Raw genomic sequence first — 12,005 nt, 5'->3', positions numbered from 1 at the left:
AAATTCTGCAGTCAAATCTGTTATGACATCCACATTCGAATGAAAAATTTTGAATGAGATATCTTTTGCTCTTAAAAGGTTTTATTACATTCCGTGTTGTTTGGGGATTTCCTTAATTTCAAATGAGATATCTTTTGCTCTTAAAAGCTTTTATTACGCTCCGTGTTGTTCGGAGATTTCTCTAATTCTCAAACCATGTTAGAGTGTAACTGTGTTCTAGGTTGCCGTGTTGTACGAGGGGTTCCCCCAATTCTCGAACTGTTTTAGGGTGAAACGGTGTTATAGAAGTGCTGTGTTATATGGGGGTTACCTGTATACAAGTCTGAAATTAGGGTGTGGTATTACATCACATGAAGGAATTTACATTTACAATCACCTGCACCAGTGCTTCTCAACCTGAGCTGTACAAGGCGTCACTTGAGGAACTTATAAACTTCAGGTCAAAGCTAAGGCCAATTAAATCAGAATTTCTAGAGTAGGACCTCATCAACAGTATTTGTAAAGAGCCTCCCAGGTGATTCTATGTACAGCCACTGGATGAGGACCTTGCTGCCACCAAAGTGTTGTCTAAGAACTGACAGCTGTGGGTTCATTTGGAAACTCCTAAAAAAATGCAGACCCTTAGGTGCCACCCCAGACCAACTGAATCAAAATCTATGGTGTAATAATATTCCAGGTGATTTGTATCACATTAATGTTTGAGAAGCATAGGTGTAGGAGACTATACATTTCAACTTTTAATTTTCAACCTTGTGTAGTCAGAGTTGAAAACCACTCCCTTTAGCTACCTGATGGTGCCTTCGTGGTGAAGTCACCAGGAATTTCCCAGCTGAGTCTCATATTGTGTGCTGCGATTGGGTCCTTGAAGGGGCTGCCCAGGGTAACCATACTGTTGTGCGGGACCTGTGCATTTCTTCTGAAGCGGTTCTGCCTCTCCCACACCCTAACTTAGGCCTAGCCACTCCGACTTCCTTTCCTTGCCTCTTCAAGCCTGTGGAGTCTTACATCAAGTAATTCTTGTCTTCCCAGAAATGGCTTTGGGCCACCAGGAAGCATGACATGAGAAAAGAGCAGATTTTCAAGAGCGAGTGTTTCTTTTTTTAGGATGTTTGGAACTAGGACACAGTTTGTTACAAACTAGACAATTTTTAACTCTGGGAAAGTAACTTAACCTTTTTATAGCAGAATTTGGAGATACACGATATCATAGTACTGAATGCTCTACATATTAAGGCTTAAAAAATGTGGTTGGTAGTTTTCAGATATGTGTATTCTCTTAGGAAACGATTTTGCATTCTCAACCCTGATTTGCAAGACATCGTATTTCTTCAATTTAGACACATTTTCCCACATTCTCCACCTTACATTTTTTAACATTTCTGAAATTAGGATACATCTTACGATGGATATAAACATTTAATATAGTTGTCCTTTTTGATTCTTGTGGGGAACCACAAATTTACCTACAATACAGTTTAGCTCCTTTATCTTCCATGAATAATCTGATCTTCCTCATAAGCTCCCAGCCCCTGGAAACTGGGATAAATGCCTTTTATTTCAGCCAATAAGATTGGTAAGTGGTGTGATTCAGCAGTGTAAATACTCCCTTTTGGTAACTACTAAGTTTCTTTAGATACAATGACCAGAAACATGTGGTTGGAGTGGGGATGTTGCTTGTATTCTCCTGGGATGCCTTAGACTCACCGGGGCCTCCAGACCCCAACCTTTCACCTACATCCTCCATCAGGTGCCTGGCATTTTCTGTTCACCTCACAGCTTCTGCTGCAGGATCACCTTGCTCTTCACCATGGTGGGCTTAGGGCAGGCCCACCAGTCTTCAACACAGTCATGTTTTGATTGGCTTTTAGGATATCTAGGATGGTCTGGGTCTTATCTGTTCTTCATTCCCGCATGGCTTGGGAAAGAGTGGCTTGGGAAAGCTAAGCTGGCCTTCTCTATCTCATTACCTTGTGATGCCAAGATTTCACTGTGCCCACCCAAAGATTGCGCAAGGAAGCTCATGAGCAGTTTTTTCCAGAGTCCCAAAGATAAGTGAAAACGAAGTCCCTTTGCTTCCAGTGTCTTCTCTCAATCATGGTAACACAGATCATTAATCTGGGTGAAGCTCAGCAAGGAGAAATAAGGACATGTATCTTACATGTATCGTTCTTACCTGTCAGCAGCTTCTTCCAATAGTCAGTTGGGCTAGGTGAGAAGAGCTTCCTTACTTCTTCTTCCTATCTGACCAGATTTTTTTTTTTTTTAATCAAATTGTATGATCCAGGCTATCAGATATAATTTTCACTAAATGGGAACTAAAAGAATCTAGAAAGCAATCTGCTCTTTTTCTAATGGCTTTCGTAACTACTTTTGCTTAAGACTTCAAGAAAGCCAGCTTTGAAACTCAAAGATGATCAATGGTATCTTTGAGTTTCAAAGCTGACCCTCTCCTTTCCTGGCCTCGTGGCTCGGCCTTGGATATAGAAGATTCAATATTGACTAAATATTGTAAACATTTGTATTCTGAAAGATGGTTAAATTGATGGTATATGTTATAGTTGATGGTGTTTTAGAATTAGGGCACTATGGTAATATCCTGATGTTTTGAAGGAGGGACTTCAGGACATCAAAGGGCAAGCACTAGCCCAGAGGATTCAAGATGGTGACTGATGTATAATTTTCACCAATAAATGAGGCAAAAATGTCTTTGTTGACTTAGACAAATTCCTGACAAATGAGGTGGATACAACCTAATCAATTTTAAACTGAGCATCAATATTTAATCCCTGATGGGCTGTACTCAAAGCATGTTTGTGTTGCTCTAAGGTCTTGACAATAGAGCCCTACAAATCTAATCACTATCTCCTGTAGTCTTTCTTGCTTAACACCTGTCTTATTCATACATAATGAGCAGGTGATTATGTGTATTTTCCCTGGACATCTTTAATGAGAAGGAGTTTTGTGTTAGAAGAAAAAAGGAAGAGGAAATCTGGCAACAGATAGTTGGGGTAAATAGCAGGTAAAACTTTACAAGTTTGTGTTGACAAGACTTGTTGGCATACTTTATTCAATTTTATAGTTGATAGTGTTGTAAATGGTTATTAAACAAAGTTGGAACATGGAATTAGTGGTCATCATCATATCCCACCATCAATCACTGCTAGATGTGGAATGCTGGGTTGGATGGACCAAGGGACCAGGTGACCAGGTAAGGTCAGCCCATTATTTTAGGGCCAGCTTTGGCCTCATTGGATTTTTCACTTCTTATTTTGTTTCTTTCAAGTAGTCAATGGTTATTGATGGAAAAGAATTGTCCTTTGGCTTTTTCTTGCTCAGCACTTCTTTGAATCAGTACTCTACTATAAACTATTGGTTATTGATTCACCAGAATGAGAATGCTTGATTTAGGTATAAATAGCAGCATGAATATAATTTTTCTTTAGTTTGTTTAATTCAGTATCTTGATAATTTTTCACCACATTTTTGGGAAAATTTGTAGAGAAGTAGTCTGTAGGACTAACATTGCATTGTTTACTGAAGACTGAATTTGTCTCTAAGTTATTGCTCTGTGTAAAACGAGCATCTTTCTAAATAATAATTACATTTGAAATAGCAAAAGCCACATATCCTCGGATGAATAGGTTCATGGTCGGGTTTCCTGAGAAATACTACCTCTAAGTGTTGAGGTGCCCAAAGCTCAGTTCTGTAACTTCTCTAGCTATATATTGTTTTTAGGAGCTCTCATACAGTCTCATGATATCAATAAAACAAATACTATTCTCAGATATCTTTGAAATTGTAATAAGACCAGCAAAACCATCGGTATGTGAATAATTAAAATGAAAATGTAAGCTATAAGAAACTTATCTCCAGAATTTACCTCTCTCAGCTCCATAATTGTATACTAGTCTCCAGTTTAGCAACTCTAATATGCAAACTTAACATGCCTAAGGCTCAACTCTTGATTTCCCTTCCTCCTCATATCTCCTTAAGTAAATATTGCCTTCATACACCCAGCTGCTCAGACCAGATGCGGCAGAGACCTTTGACCCCTATTTCTTTCATAACTTAACCAATCTATCAGCAAATCCTGTTGACTTACTTTAGAATACCTGAATTCTGCCACTTTCTAAAAGCTGTATAAAGCGTAAAACTTTATTTTATCTTTCCGATAATAACATTTCCTATAAATTCCAGAACACATTAGCTGTTTTAGACAAGTTTTTGGGAGTCTGAAGCGGTGAAGAGGAAAAGAGGAAATTTTTCACGCTCACATCCACGCATACATATACAACTATGCCCTGGTTTACATTCCATTAGAGCATGTACAAGAATGCCCTTTCCCCCACGTATTGTAGTATTTTTAAAAGATTTTTTAATTAAAAATATAGCTAACATACAATGTTACATTAGTTTCAGGGGCATACCATAGTTATTCAACATTTATATACCTAAAGAAGTGATCACCCTAAGTCCAGAAACTGTCTGTTACTGTATTATGGCATTATAGTATTAATGACTATATTCCCTATGCTGTGCATTACATCCCCATGACTTATTTGTTTTGTACCTGGAAATTTGAACCTCTATTCCCCTTCACCTTTTCCCCCCTTTAAAATTTTTCAATTACAGTTGACGTTCTCTATTACTTTATATTAATTTCTTGCATACAACATAGTGGTTACACATTTATGTAATTTAAGAAATGATCCTCCTGGCTAGTCTAGTACTCACCTGGAATGATACATAGTTATTACTATATTATTGACTATATTCTCTATGCTGTACTTTGCATCCCCATGACTATTTTGTTAACTACCAGTTTGTACTTCTTTTTTTTTTTTTTTTTTGACTTTTTTCTCCCCACTAAGTCAAGTTGTTGTCCTTTCAGTGTTAGTTGTGGAGGGTGCCGTACAGCTTCAAGTTGTTGTCCTTTGAGTCTTCGTTGTGGAGGGTGCAGCTCAGCTTCAGGTCCAGTTGCTGTTGCTAGTTGCAGGGGGCACAGCCCACCATCCCTTGTGGGACTCGAGGAATCGAACTGGCAACCTTGTGGTTGAGAGGACACGCTCCAACCAACTGAGCCATCCGGAAGGCAGCTCAGCTTGAAGTGCTGTGTTCAATCTTAGTTGCAGGGGGCAGAGCCCACCATCCTTTGTGGGACTTAAGTTGAACCGGCAACCTTGTGGTTGAGAGCCCACTGGCCCATGTGGGAATCAAACCGGCAGCCTTTGGAGTTAGGAGCATGGAGTTCCAACTGCCTGAGCCACTTGGCCGGCCCCCAGTTTTTACTTCTTAATCCCTTCACCTTTCTCACACTGTTCCCAACCCCCTCCCATTTATCACCCCAATAAATCTAGTATCCGTTTGACACCATCCACAGCTATTACAATATTATTGACTATATTCCTTATGCTATATCCTCCATCCCCATAATTACTTGGTAACAACCAATTTATATTTTTTAATCCCTTCCCCTTTTTTCACCCACACCCCCAAACTCCCTCCCATCTGGCAACCTTCAACTGTATCTATGACTTTGTTTCTGTTTTGTTTGTTAATTTTGTTCTTAGATTCCATATATAAGTGAAATCACACTGTATATCTCTTTGTCTGATATACTCCACTCAGCACAACACCCATTAGTTTCAGTCCATCCATGCTGCCACAGATAGCAAGAACCCATTCTCTTCTGTGGCCGAGCAACAGTCCATTTTATATATGTACCACCTCCTCTTTATCCATTCTTCCATCGATGGACACCCAGGCTGCCTCCACATCTTGGCCATTGTAAACAACGCTCAATGAACATATGGATGCACATGTCCCTTTGGAGTAGTGTTTTGGGTGTCTTTGGATAAATACCCGGAAGTGGGATTACTGGGTTCTAGTTTATCAAGAGCTAGATACAGAGTTCAAAACAATGGTTATAAAGATGCTCAAGGAGCTTAGTGAGAACTTCAACAGAAAGATAGCAAGCATAATAAAGGACATAGAATCTGTAAGAGAATCAGTCAGAAGTGAAGAATACAATAAGTGAAATGAAGAATGCATAGAGGGAATCACCAGCAGACTAGATGAAACAGTGGCTTCCAATCACAAGAATAGAATTGAGAGTGTTAGTAGTGATTTGCAAGGCTGCATGATTTGTGCCTAGATGCCAGCCTGACCTCATCTCCTCACTCTGCAGTAGGTGTACTGGCCTTCCTGGTCCTTTTGGAGCACACCCATCAGGCTCCCGTGTGAGAGACTGTACTTGCTGTTCCCCTTGTTCGGAACATTTCCCTTACATGTTCAAATGTCTTACTCCTCTGATTCTTTGGGGTTTTTGTTACCCAATCAGAGATGCCTTCCTGGATACCAAATCTGAAGTAGCCCTTCCCTGTCATTCATCTATTCCCGTACCCTTCTTTACTCTCCTCATAGTGCATATTAATACCTGCTATTGTGTTCTATAACTACTTATGAATGCGTTTATTCTTTGTCTCCCCTCAGTAGAATGAGGCTTACTGCCATATGCTCCCGGCACACTGCAAGTGCTCCATCTATATTTGTTGAATAAATGAATGGTGAAGTCCAATATTAGTTTTTTGTTTCTGGGTGGTTAAGTAGCTACATAAAAACTGGAAGAAACTAATATTTGACATTAGTTTCAGCGCGTGGCCTTTTCCTAGTTGTGTTTGCGTTCATTTTTTTTCCCCGTGAACAAGTGTACTTCCTGGATTGGAACATTTAGCTACAGCTGTTTGTGTTTGTCATGTAAATCTCTTTGCTTTGTTATGCCATCTGCGTGGCCCAGAGGGATGGTAGAATTGGGGAGGGATCTACTTGTACTTCATTATTGTCCCTCAATAGCTCCAAAGTAACAGCTCATATTAGCCGTGGTTGTTAATCTAATAAATACACAAAACCCTAAATTATATTAAAAAAAATGATGGTTGTTTTATACTTTTTGTGTCATTTGTGGTGAGGATTGTTACAGGCTGAATTATGTCCCCGCCCACCATTCATGTGTTGGAGCTCTAGCCCTCAGTATCTCAGAATGTGACTGCATTTGAAAGTAGGAACTTTAAAGAGATAACTGAGTTAAAATGGATTCATTAGGGTGGGCCCTAATCCAAAATGACTGGTGTCCTTATAAGAGGAGATTAAGACATAGAGACATCAGGGATGTGTGCACACAGTGAAAAGACTATGTCAGAAAGAGAAGGTGACTACCTGCAAGCTAGTGAACTAGCCCTCAGGTCCTGCTGACACCTTGATCTTGGACTTCTAGCCTCCAGAACTATGAGACTGAATTTCTGTGGGTTACGCCACCTACTCTATGGCATTTTACGGCAGCCCTAATACATGGATTAAAAAATGAAAATCAGCAATAAAAATTGTGTGCCTGCTCTTTTAATTTATAGTTTGAAAATGAACTATGTAACTAACAAGACTGAATATAAATATATACTTGATTCTAGATCGCTTTGAACTGATCAGCCCATAAGCTATGTGAATGGAGGCTTGTTTACTCAGAATGTGTAAAAGTCTGCTTTTCTGTCATCTGGACATGGGAAGTGATGGGATCTCTCGCATTAAGGACTTCCTTTTGATGAAAACCACCATGTACTATTACTAAACTTAAGTTTTAATTTTGGCTTTCTTTATAACTGTGTACATATTACTCAACATTGTGGCTCTTGGTTTAAGTTTTCTAATATCTAGAGTTTCATTTATCTTTTAAGTCAACCACTATTTATTATTTATAGTATGCTAGCTCTGGGTTTTTTATATTTTTATTATTTATAGTATACTGGCTCAGGATGAGTCAAGCCCCTGTCCATATGGGTAAAGCTGGGGAAGCAGTATGTTAACAGCTAATTAAGAAACAGTAAAGAGTGGTGTGAGAGGTGCATACAAGGGCTCTGAAGGGCAGATGATCCAGGTCAAGGTTGTCAAACATTTCCTGTTGTGGGCCTAACAAGTTGTTTGTACTCAAACTTTATGAATGGAATGTGAGAGTGAAAATTTAGTCAGAAGTGAGACAAGAAATTGCCTCCTAAATCACGCTTAAGACTTTAGACTTTATCTTGTAGGCAGCCATTGGACTGGTTTAAGCTGGTACGAGTGTGTCAGGTTAGCATTATAGAGAGATGGGTCTAATGGGAGTATGGGATGGCTGTGGAAACGTGATGGGGGCGTATGCTCTTCATAACAGTAGAGTGGAGCTGGGGCTGAGATGGAGGCTTCAGGAGGCCGCCTCCTGATTCTGTGTCATGGAGCATGGCTTGGAGGGAATGTAGGCTAGGGCAGTAACTCAGAGAGCAGCCATTAGAAGCCAGGGCTGTGGGCTGGGGAGGAGGTGACAGAAATGAAGGCTTTAAAAGAGGCAATATAAGGAAACTGGAGATGGGGGGAGAGAGGGAGTAACCCAGAGGACCTTTGGGTTCCTGCCTCAGGTTAGAGGTTTCAGTCCCTGAGCTAAGAAATACAGATGAAGGAGAGGCAGGTTGGTGACGGATGATGGCTTCCACTTTGGGCATGCTGTGTGAAGTGTCTTTTGCCCGTTGAATTAAACATTAACTCTTTCCTTGGCTTTTAACGCTTCATATTTAAGCTGCAGCCTACGTCTGAGCCTCATTTCTAATCCAAATTCCTGTTTTTATCTCATATTTTGCCAAACTTGACTATCTGTTACTCTCAGACAAAAATAATATCCCTCTGCCCCTTTGCACATGGATGCTTTTCACCTGGCTCGCCTTCCCCTCTGTCTGTCATGGCAGAAAACTATCTGTCGTTAAAGGCTGTTCTTGGAATCCCTCCTTAATCATTGTGAATGTTTGCAATCTCTTTAGGACTTTCTTTGCACTTAGAAGTGTAAGCAGTTATCATTTTGCCTTTTATATGCACCTCGTTGTATCTCTCTTCCCATACTGGAGCTTACTCATCTTTATTTTCTAAAGGTTTACATTACTGTTTTTGAACATATGTGTTCGATAAATGCTTATTGGCCTGAGATGAACTAAAAGACTGTAGTTGGTTTTGGGGGAGTGTTGAATGTTAATCGAGAAGTATGCAATTGCTGGGTTCCCAACACTTCAATCTTCTTAGTACTTTTGTTAATAAAGTAAAGATTGTTTATGGTAGGAAATAAGGAACAGTTGAAATTATCAGTGACTTGAAGTGACCCCCCGACCCCCAGGAACCCCTACTTCCCATGCAAGATGAGGTGATACCTTTTACTTTAAAGGAATCACTGGTTTTACTTATCTATAGACAATTTTATTTTTCTAACCTTTTCATTTCTTTCAGAACTTTGTTTGAAATTTTAGCTAATTAACATGGCTTAAATGTCTTATATTTTATTTCACACATTAAAATTAGCTCAAGGAAGCAAAAGGAGCCCTGAAGGCTCCTGTGAGCCTTCCTCCTGTGAGCTACTGGAGGAAGGTTAAAATTCAAAGTGTTTTAGCTAATAAATAAGAAAAGAGATGGCTGTTAACATGGCCTTTTTATACTAGAGTGATAGTAGAATTTAAAAAAGAATTAGTTAGAATGAGAAAGAACCTGGTTATAAATGTTATCCAAGTTGGCATTAGAAAAGACTTTGCTCAAAACTAGCTTTAGTCTGAGGTATGAAAGGAGTTGTTGCACTGATGCAATGACAACCTCACACCATATTCTGCAGTGCTCCTGTTGTGTACTAGTGTTGCTCGACATAATGACAGGTGATGGCTTGGTTCACTGAGTCATTTTCAGTATCTTTGGATCATCTAGAGAAGCATAACTGAGTTAGGAAAGATTAGAAAACCCCTTGTTTTGGTACTCTAAATTTTAATATATAATTATTATCTGCCATTAAGAATACACCTGGTTTTATGGAATTTTCAATATGCAGAATTAATAAAGTAGGGAATTTCTGCTTTTCATATAATTTGAAATCTCTAATTTAGGACCATTTCAGTGATAAACTCACTCCCTTATCTATGATGAAGATGTGTGTCTGTGGCCTCGCACAGATTTATAGACTGAGGAAAAGTGAGGAAATCCAAGTTTTTTAAGAGCTGCAAGCCTGGTGTTGAAGATTTTCCATATGAGAGGGAGCCCCTAACATCTGAGAAAGAGGGAAGGGGCAGGGTTGCGTACCGATGACAAAAAGAAAGTTTAGCAAGACATGCCTGGGCTTGGACCCTACATTAGAATCACTTTGCTGTAAATTCCAACTAAAGTTTTTGTATTCCTTATAAAAATGTAACTGATTTTGTACTGCAAAGGAAACAGGAATTATTTTACAGAATAACTTGGAAGCTGATTGTACCGGTAGCTGGCATTCCTTCAAATAACGTGCACCCCTTGGAGAGACCATCTTTTGTCTTGGCAGTCACTGATGGGAGTCATTAGATCCTGTGGTGGGCTGAGGTTAAAAAAGAACCACACAATGGGATGTATAGATGATGTAATACGGAATTGTACACCTTAAATCTATGTAATTTTACTCAGAATTGTCACCCCAATAAACTTTAATTAAAAAAACAAAAAAACCAAAAAAACCAAATGAGTTTAGCCTCTGTTCCCACCCCACAGAATTACCAAGCCATATTTACTTTCTGAGATAAAATGAATCATTGAAAACATCAATTGACTTTTGTTTAATCAATAATAGATAACCATATTGGAGCATTTTAATAGAAGACATAGGCATAAAAGATTTATAAAAGTGAATAATTTGCAAGTTGGAATTACATTTTTTTTATTTTATGAAAGCACAGTGTTGTTATACAATGTTCTTTTCACATTTCTTTCTTCTTTGGCATTTATTATAGGGAATAAGGCATTTCTGGAATGTTCATTTTAATTTCAAAGCTCAGGCTATTCTATGGAAAGCATTTGGCACATGGAGGATCTGAACAATAATAGAGGAATGTTCAGTGGGAAGCCTCATGAATTGTGGCACTTAAAATACATTCTGAAGGAACATTGTAGACAATGATACTTATTCTTCATTTTAAACAAAGGTTTTAAACTAGGTGCTGTAATTTGTCTTAATCTGGACAAATATCTTTTAACTCTTAATATATAAATTGATAATAGTGAGATGTTTACTTTTTGGAATATGTGAAAAGCTATGTAATAAATCAGACTTATTATCATCTTTATATAATGCGCGATAAAGATATGTGGCCCTATTTGGCTGCTTGTAAACCATGCAGAATGTGCTTCGTTAACTGCCTTCATCACATTCAGCACAGGGGACCCCAAGAACAAGATAAGGTTAGATTCAGAGAAAACACCTTTGAAAAGGACCCCATAATGGATTTTCTATATCCATGTGGGGAATGAACTAGAAAATACACCTTAAGTGCCAACCAATATTTGCGTCATGTTATGCATTTTACAAGTCATTTTACATTATTTCACCTTCACGTAGTCATATAGAATGATCGTTCTCATTTTCCAAGAGAGGAAACAAAGGCTTGCTGCAAGGAATTCTACACTGGGTTGTAAACATGGGAATAAACCAAATTAGAATAAAACAGAGGGCATGTTGGACAGGAAGAGGGAGATGAAAGGGCAGACAAACAAGCCAAATCTTCAGAGACTGCAGAGCAGGAAGGGTTATGTCTGTCTGTCTGTCTGTTCTCAGTGAAGTGGTACATAATTGTCATAAGCCTTGGTTATTTGATGACGTGCAAGAGTCTAGCTTTTAATAGGAGTTTCAGATCTTTTATATTAAATACTGGGTACAAGTTTATTTTTTTCTTCAGCTATGATGGTGATCTTCAAGCTTTCCATATGGAAATGTTAACCAAATTTTCTTACTGGGGTCCAATGTTTAATTAAGAATTGGATAGTTTTCTCAATGTAGTGTGGTATGAGGTTTTGTTTCCAAAGACAAATGCTTAATTTCTATCTCCAAATAATGCTCTTGTTGTGAGTTTATTCTTATTTTAAATGTATTTATAAAAGTAATATGTGTTAGTTATTACCATATTCAGGCAATTAAAAATATAGACATTAAAAAG

General features: G+C 38.6%; 1 protein-coding gene across 3 annotated transcripts in view; it reads left to right on the top strand.

Annotated features, from left to right (window-relative positions):
- The window catches only part of CTNNA3 (catenin alpha 3), a 1,431,866-nt gene that overhangs the window by 45,239 nt on the left and 1,374,622 nt on the right, over positions 1-12,005 (top strand). The window lies entirely within an intron of this gene.

This window comes from Rhinolophus ferrumequinum, chromosome 16 (assembly GCF_004115265.2).
Source record: "Rhinolophus ferrumequinum isolate MPI-CBG mRhiFer1 chromosome 16, mRhiFer1_v1.p, whole genome shotgun sequence".
In the NCBI taxonomy this organism is placed as follows: domain Eukaryota; kingdom Metazoa; phylum Chordata; class Mammalia; order Chiroptera; family Rhinolophidae; genus Rhinolophus; species Rhinolophus ferrumequinum.
The sequence above is the reverse complement of the archived record's forward strand: the minus strand, read 5'-3'. Positions and strand labels throughout refer to the sequence as shown.